Source organism: Dermochelys coriacea, chromosome 2 (assembly GCF_009764565.3).
Source record: "Dermochelys coriacea isolate rDerCor1 chromosome 2, rDerCor1.pri.v4, whole genome shotgun sequence".
NCBI classification, from domain to species: Eukaryota; Metazoa; Chordata; order Testudines; family Dermochelyidae; genus Dermochelys; species Dermochelys coriacea.
Genome location: NC_050069.1, coordinates 270,324,499 through 270,333,516, shown reverse-complemented (window position 1 = coordinate 270,333,516; position 9,018 = coordinate 270,324,499). Strand labels below are relative to the sequence as shown.

The following is a 9,018-nucleotide window of genomic DNA, read 5'->3' as shown; positions in this document are numbered from 1 at the left end:
GCTCCTGCCTGTCGTTACACATTTACCTTCCTGCTCCAGATAGGCCGTTGACTCATCCAGCCGGCTCCCCCCACTAAGGGAGAGCCATTCCTGTGAGCGAACCAGGGCAGAGCTGACTGAACAAACAGCCTGTTTCGGGAGAGAGATGGAAACAGTCAGCAGCTCCCCCAGGGCAGGGTGCGCGCAGGGAGCTGGCGATGTGGGGAATGGGCAGCCCTTCACTTCAGCCGGAGCTGTCCGGAGCAGACATCCGGTAAATATTCCAAACCTGTGGGGCCAAAGTCCCAAGCCCTGGCACCTCCTGCAGAGCTGAAGCCCTGAGACCCCCCTCCCCACAGATGAATCCCAGAGCCCCGAGGTCCACCACCCCACCGCAAAGCAGAAGCCCTGAGTTCCCCCCTCCAAGCCTAGCAGCTGAATCCTGGAGCCCCCCAGCCCCACTGTACCCTGGAGTTTGTATAGTATTGATGGGAGGGGGCTCTGGGAAATACTCTATGACAGAGGTTCTCAAACTTTTTTTTTCGCTGGTCACTTGAAAATTGCTGAGGGTCTCAGCGGACCACTTAATGATCTTTCCAAATATTGTTTGTACCATGAGCTAGCTATTGTAAAGCGCTTTGGATAAAAGCGCTATATAAAAAAAATTAACTTTTTTTGTTCTACAAATAAAAGCACACAACTCATATTTTAATATCAGTAGTCTTACCTTTCTAATGTGATGGATGTGCCCTCTCTTCCCTGCCACGGCAGCTGCTGAGCTGGGGCTGGGAAGGAGGGGGGTGTCTCCCCCACCGCGGCAGCCTCCAAGCTGGGGCAGGAAGAAGGGCCGTCTCTCCTCGGCAGCCACAGCCCTGGAGCTAGGGAAAGTCACCTCTTTCTCTGGCTGCCACAGCCCTGCACATCCCAAATTCCCCCCACCCCCTCTTCTCACCACACTGCCCCCTCCAACCTAGCCCCTATTCCGCCAAGGCCACCACCTCACTTTACATGTGCGCCTTCTCCAGGGTCCAGGCACCTAATTAGTGGAGCCACTCCTGCACACTCCACTAATTAGGTGGGTGGCCCTTCATTTTCTTGTGTGCAGCCGCCCACCTTCAAGGGAACTATCCGTGGACCACCTGGATGGAGCTCGCAGACCACTGGTGGTCCCCGGACCACAGTTTGAGAACCTCTGCTCTATGAAAATTTACGCCCTGGGAGTGGGGCTCAGCTAGGCCCACAGCTCTGGGTTCTGGAAAAGGGCATGTGCTGGCCATTGACACTCAGTGAGTGGGGGGGAGGACAGGTCTCCCCGGAAGCTGTGAAGGGAATGTGGGTGAGAGTGCAAGGGGGTGGGGAAAGCCCTGCGGCTTTGGAGTGGGGCGCGCGGAGGTGGAAAGGAGGCATGTGGGCTCCACTCTCCAGCAGAGTCGCCTTCATTTCCACAGGCTCTTGCTACAGGTGATGGTACAGTCTGGAGCTTGCCCTTATCTCTACCGGACAGCGGGTAACTTGGCGTCTTCCCCACAGACGGGCCCCAAGCGCTTTGCAAACAGATGGGCCTGGTACAGTCACACGCTGTCCTGGCAGAGAAAACCCAGGGGAGGCTGAATTGTGTGTGGAGTCAGTGCTCCTGCAAGACACCTGCCTCCCCCTGTGCTAACCAAGCCAGCAGCATCCTCCGGCTGGGACTGCAGCGGGATGCCGGAGACCCACATCCAGCCCAGAATAGCGCTCAGCTCGGGAGGCCTGAGACTGCACCACGCTGCCCGTGGAACGGGCCCAGGTCTGCTCGGTGTCACGCCGAAGGCGACGGAGTTACAGCAGGCGGGAGATGGGGGAGGAAGGCAGGGACTCCAGGAGGCAGGGGTTTGTGCCAAAAGGAAAGGGCAGGGTTTGAAAAGGAAGGCAAACAGGTAGCCTAGTAACAAGAGGTTTGGCAAAGATGCTCAGTGAATGTCTGTAAACATGAGGTGCTCTGAAGAGGAAAGCGCAGGTGCCTACACGGAAGGAAGGTCACAAGGAGGGCACAGAGTCGGGGCCAACTCAGAAAAGTGGGAGTGGGAGAAGCCTGCACACCAGCACGTGGTCTCCTCTCCTTGGGCCCAGCAGTGTTAGCGGCACAAGCCCCGTGGGTCTCTCCCTGAGTATCCATAGCACCGGAGAGTGCGGGGTGCCTGCCAGAAGGGGAGCAGGCGCTGAGCAGAGAAGAGGGACACGCCTGCATGGTGACACAAGTTCATGGGGTGTGTGTGGGGTGGGGTGACTCATCTCACCTCCTCCGGGGAGTTGCTATGTGGTGCCAATTTACCACCGATTGACTTCCCATGGCTGTCTTTTCTGGTGTGTGTCCCAGTTCCCAGTGTCAGTCTTTTCCTGCCTCTCCTGAATTCCCTGCAGGGTGAGTTAATACAGTAACACATGGCTCAGTGACACAGGAAGAATTCCTGGTGGTTGCAGAGTTGGGGGGCTGAGCATGAGGCCATCCTGCGCCTTGCGGACAACCTGAACCAGAGCAAAGCTGCCTTGCTCTTTGGAGCTGGGAAGGCCCCTCTGCAGAGGATCTGAATTCAGGTGTGTATGGGGGCAGGGAGCTGCTCCTCTCCCCCAGCTGCTGCTTCTCACAGGCAAGAGAATAAAGAAGTTGGCTGTGACGGGCCCCTAACTGTGAGCTGGGCATGAAAGGGCCAGTGCAAATCCCTGCCCTTCCCAAATCAGACCCACCCCTTTGTTCAGAATCCCAAACTGCCTCATTGGTGGGCAGTACAACACCTGTGCCCCAAAGTGCCAGCATACAGGTAATGCATTTTCCATCTCCAAGGATAGAATCATAGAATCATAGAATCATAGAATATCAGGGTTGGAAGGGACCCCAGAAGGTCATCTAGTCCAACCCCCTGCTCAAAGCAGGACCAAGTCCCAGTTAAATCATCCTAGCCAGGGCTTTGTCAAGCCTGACCTTAAAAACCTCTAAGGAAGGAGATTCTACCACCTCCCTAGGTAACGCATTCCAGTGTTTCACCACCCTCTTAGTGAAAAAGTTTTTCCTAATATCCAATCTAAACCTCCCCCATTGCAACTTGAGACCATTACTCCTCGTTCTGTCATCTGCTACCATTGAGAACAGTCTAGAGCCATCCTTTTTGAAACCCCCTTTCAGGTAGTTGAAAGCAGCTATCAAATCCCCCCTCATTCTTCTCTTCTGCAGACTAAACAATCCCAGCTCCCTCAGCCTCTCCTCATAAGTCATGTGCTCTAGACCCCTAATCATTTTTGTTGCCCTTCGCTGTACTCTTTCCAATTTATCCACATCCTTCTTGTAGTGTGGGGCCCAAAACTGGACACAGTACTCCAGATGAGGCCTCACCAGTGTCGAATAGAGGGGAACGATCACGTCCCTCGATCTGCTCGCTATGCCCCTACTTATACATCCCAAAATGCCATTGGCCTTCTTGGCAACAAGGAGTTGATAAGTCCTTGATAAGTTTAGTTGATAAGTCAGTTACATCAGATCCCAGCTCTTGGGTTTCTCCAAACAGGGACCTGTCCAGCACATGGTAGAAAGTGGGTCAAAAGACAACTTGCACGGTTGCCATTTACTAGAAGATTAAAGCGAATAGTGACAGACCTCAATTAATGAGATTGCAAAAATTTTATCCAACCTGTCAGTGCCCTGCTATTTCCTCAACAGTTTGTATTTTTCTCGCTCGTCTGGGAAGCTGCTACAACGAATTTTCCCCTTGTGCCCTGATAATCCCTGACACACAGCTCTTCCCTTCGGTCCAGCCGGGATAAAATATCCAGTCTGGAAACTGGGCGCCCTGTTGATGGGAACGAGGAGGACAAATTGCACTCATAGCCTGCTCTGTAGTCAATTGTAAACTAGTTTCACACTATAGGTTTTTCTCTTGTGCCACAGGTGTTGTGTATTCCTATTGCTGATGCTCCCACGCTGTCCCATGAAATCCCCATTCCCCCAGTAAGGAGTCAGTGAGGATGAAATGCTAACAGCATGAAGGTGCTGAGCCAGCATCCATGATGCCAGGTTCCCCAGTGGGAAAGCCACTGCAGAGATTCTAGGAGTGAGATCGACAGGATCGGAGTGGTGGAAAGGGAAGATATTTGAGCCATAGCATTTGGGATGGACAGGCCTGGGGAAGGATGGACTTTAAGTGTAATTTATTTAATAAAGATTAACTGAGAACATTTACAGCCACCTTAGGGAATCAGTTCAAAACTACCTGGGCTTACGATTTTTTTAACCAGTTTCAGAAACTTATTTTAAAAGTTGCTTGTTCCCGAAGCTGCTCTCGGAGGGCTGTTGAAATCAGTGGAGCTGTAGCTCACGAAAGCTTATGCTCAAATAAATTTGTTAGTCTCTAAGGTGCCACAAGTACTCCTTTTCTTTTTTAGTGGAAAGGCTGTTACTGATTTCTAGCAGCTTTGGAGCAGGCCCAGAGTCAACTGCTCTAATGAGGGAACAACAAGGTTAAAGTCACCATATGGAATGAAACAAAGACTATCAGGAATCCCACAATCCATTATTCCATCGAGTTCCCACACTGAGTCACCGCGTTCTGCAGTCACCAGCAGTGCACACACAGCACCTGTGATGGCCACACCCGAGTCTCAACCAGGAGGGAGGCTTTAAGAAAACCACAAACATCATGAAACTTGTGATAAAATTGCAAGAGTTGACAACACTGCGTTTGCAGCAGCTTAAAACCTGCTCTTGCTGAAAGATGCACAAGCATTCTTGTGACCACTGGTGTAGCAGGCAGCTGATAGGTCCAACAGTTTAATCACTGGGAATTTGTCCTTTCTCCTTAGCCATAAGGAGTTTATCTATCAGTCCTCATAGACTCATAGACTTTAAGGTCAGACCATCGTGATCAGCTAGTCTGACCTCCTGCACGTTGCAGGCCACAGAAGCTCACCCACCCACTCCTGCCAGAATCCATCTCCTGATCTGAAACCTGATTGTGTCGGTCCCCAGATTTTGGAATGGATCAAATGTTATCAGAGTTGGTTGCAGCTCAGGAAGGATTGCTTAGAAATTGGACACATGGAAGGACCAGTTTAGTGTGTTTTCGGAAAGGCAATAATTAATCAACTGGACTGACATGGCCATTTCAACAACTTTTAACAGTATTTTTTGTTGCGGTTGCATTTACATACACATTCAAGTCAAGCATGTTCATCTAAATGTCTTAACTGTAGTAAGAGGAGGCCCTGAAACATAAATTCTTGTATCAAAGGCCCAGTCTGAGGCCTGAAGCCTGAACCAAAGTAAAGCCTGGGGAATGGCCCACCTGTGTGTGGACATTCTCATACGCAAACTAAGGAAATGTGATCTAGATAAAATTACTATAAGGTGGGTGCACAACTGGTTAAAAGACTGTACTCAAAGAGCAGTTATCAATGACTCACTATTAAACTGAGAGGACATATCTAGTGCGGTCCCACAGGGGTTCCACAGTGGTTCTGATGCTATTCAATATTGTCATTAATGACTTGGATAATGGAGTGGAGAGTATATAAAATATAAAATATACAAATGACACCAAGCTGGGAGGGGTTGCAAGCACTTTAGAGAAGAGGATTAGAATTCAAAACTGGCCTTGATAAATTGGAGAGTTGGTCTGAATTCAACAAGATGAAATTCAATACAGACAAGTGTAAAGTACTTCACTTAGGAAAAATCAAAAGCACAGCTATAAAATGGGGAATAACTGGCAAGGTGAGAAGGAGCTGGGGGTTACAGGGGATCACACATTGACTATAAGTCAACAATATGACACAGCTGCAAAAAGGCTAATATCATTCTGGGGTGTATTAACAGGAGTGTCATAGGTAAAACACGGGAGGTCATTGTCCCACTCTGCTTGGCACAGGTGAGACCTCAGCTGGAGAACTGCATCCAATTCTGGGTCCCACACTTTAGGAAAGATGTGGACAAATAGGAGAGTCAAGAGGAGAGCAACAAAAATGATAAAGGGTTTAGAAACCTGCCCTATGAGGAAAGGTTAACAAACTGGGCATGTTTAGTCTTGAGATAATAAGACTGACGGGGGGGACCTGATAACAGTCTTCAGATGTGTTAAGGGCTGTTATAAAGAGAACAGTGTTCGATTGTTCTCTGTGCCCGCTGAAGGTAGGACAAGAAGTCATGGGTTTAATCTGCAGCAAGGGAGATTTAGGTTTGATATTAGGAAAATCTTTCTAACTCTAAAGATAGTTAAGCTCTGCTGTGGGCATCCAAGGGGGGTTGTGGAATCCCCGTGACTGCTGGTTTTTAAAAACAGGTTGGACAAACACCTGTCAAGGATGGTCCTGCCACAGCACTGCTGGGGACTGGACTTGATGACTTCTCAAGTCCCTTCCAGCCCAACGTTCCTAGAATTATAAACCAACAGCCTGGGAAGTACGACAAAAAACAAATGAACTGGTACCTGGTTCCAATTTTTTTTCCAACTTTCTTTTAATTGATATTCAGGCAACTGCCAACAATGAACAAAGCGCCACCAGGGAGTGGCTCAAACCTGATGTACAATCCTGGGTGAAAACAGGCATCCCTCATATAAGAAAGAGAAACATGCTCCTGTTCTCACTGCCCTGGTTGTGTGGACAGGGTTAAGATGCCCGCCCACCCACATTGGGAGATGGCTGAATTCATATTATTCATTTTGACTGAGGTCAAAACATGCCTTTGTACCAGGTAACCTTGGTGCAGGGCAATGGGAAAACCCAGCCACCATGCAAGAGTAAACAGAGGGAATGTTAGAGCTAGTCTGTAAAATGAACTGGGAAGAAACAGCCATTGAAATACCAGAGGCTGACAGAGCCGCTTTCAGCTCAGACCCCTGGAGCACCCACACCATGCCCAAGAGGGTCTGTCGCTGGCAGTCCTGGCTGACACTTGCCCTTCCCCCACATCCCCAGAACCACTTTTGGATTGACCCACAGAATGGGCATCTACCTACATCCCCCATCTCCCCTCCCAACTCCCACTATTGTTCCATGTCTTTTCAGAGTAGAAAAGTCAAACTCCCCAGTACATCCTGGACTGATATTCCCCGTAACCACCCTGTACTGAACTATAAGCTATAAACTTCTAACACACAAAGAAACTGGCAAAAGGCCCTCATGCAGTCAGTGCTCCCCGGTCAGCTGCAGAAGGATTGGGCAATGCAGACTCTGCCTTCCCGGGATTCTCTGCGATGTGGGAGGCTGTCCCGTTTCTAGGGGCTGAGCCGTGGGTGAGTTGCCTGGTGTTGTACCAGAGCATGCTTGAGCCGGAAGCTTTTCCCACATTCAGGACAGGGGTGGGGCCTCTCTCCTGTGTGGACACTCCGATGTCTGTTCAGATCCTTCTTCTGCCAGAAGCTCTTCTCACAGAGGCCGCAGGCAAAGGGGCTTTCTCCCATGTGGATCCTCCCATGTCGCAGAAGATCCTGTCTCTTGCGGAAACCTTTCCCACACTCCTTGCAGGTGTGGGGCCTGGCACCCATGTGCATCTTCCGGTGGGCATTGAGGTTCGAGACGTGGTTGAAGCATTTCCCGCACTCAGTGCAGGGGTAAGGTCGCTCTCCCGTGTGGATGCACTGGTGCTTTCTGAGGTCTTGGCTCTGCTTGAAGCATTTCTCACAGGTCCCACAGGGGTAGGGCCTCTCTGCCGCATGGGTTCTCTGGTGGGCGACGAGATGCGCCAGCTGGCTAAATCGCTTCTCGCACTAGGAGCACAGGAAGGGTCTCTCTCCCGTGTGGGTTCTCTGGTGGCTCGTAAGCTCCTGTCTCAGACAAAAGCTTTTTCCACAGTCCATGCAAGGAAAGGGCCGATCCCCCGAGTGCGTCTTCTGGTGTCTCGTAAGCCCTGCCATTTGGCTGAAGCTTCTCCTGCAGTCCAGGCAGCTGTAGAATCTGTCTCCAGTATGGACTCCTTGATGTCTGGCCAGATCCTTCTTCCGCAGGAAGCTTTTCCCACATTTCCAACATTCATGCGGCTTCTTCTGACCATAAAAGGTGCCCAGACTTTGAAAGAAGATCTTCCCCTTCAAGCTCTGCTCACAGGCCGAGCAACTGGGCACCTTCCTAGAGGCCTTGGCTCCCACCTCTGAAGAGGACTCCATGTGCTTCCTGGAGCCCTTTTCGCTCTCCCTTGGACTGTCCAGCCCCTTCTCTGCTGGGATTCTCTTGGGTGTTTGCAACCTGCGCCGCCTCTTATAGGTTCTTCCCTGGCTTGGACTCTGGAAAACTGTCTCTTCACCACCTCCCAGTGGGATTGTTTGCGGCTCCAGAGTCTCAGACCCTTCCTCCGGGCGCTGCTCCTCAGCTCCGTTCATGTTCCCTCTGCTGTATTTCCAGGGGTGGTTTTCTCTCACCCCCCCTCCTTTTTCACCGTCTCTCCTAAGCGGGATGGGAACCCAATAAGACAGTGTGAGCCAAACTCCCAAAGCCAATGCAAGAGGAAGAAAATTCTTCTAATAAAAAGGGTTAAAAAAACACCAACACAACTCCTGCAAATGACCTCCTAGGTAGCTGGGTGGGAGACAACGGGTAACAGAAACTAGCGGACACCTTCAATTGCAAGGGTGTCAGGGCACTTTGCAATAGAACGGAAGACTCAGAATCTGGGCTGGGCAAAGTAAGCAGAAGATCGCTGTGGTGCAGTGAGACAGCTGGAGACCCAGCTGCACCAGCCCAGCGGAGGCCGGGTTCTTTCAATCCCTCGACACCAGGGGGAAGGATACCTTGGAAATTCTAGTAACAAAATCAGGAGTAACAACAATCGGTTCTCACCCCGGGCTGGGGAGCTGAGCACTAGTTTAAAGAGAACAGATTTAAATTTCCCAGGACAGCAGCACGACAGACCCTGCTGCAAAGTTTGACTCACCTGGATCTCCTAGCAGAAAAACCAAGGAAAGACTTACGGACCCGGAAACACTAAGGGGAGATCAGAGGTTTGCAGAGCACCTTGGGAGTTACCAAGTTGGAACAGGAATCTGGAAAGAAAAAGGCTTTGGTAAGACAAATACTTCA

At 50.5% G+C, this 9,018-nt stretch overlaps 1 pseudogene; it reads right to left on the bottom strand.

The window, feature by feature from the left end:
- Positions 1-7,071: 7,071 nt before the first annotated feature.
- LOC122458497 lies at positions 7,072-8,321 on the bottom strand (annotated as a pseudogene).
- Positions 8,322-9,018: the final 697 nt, after the last annotated feature.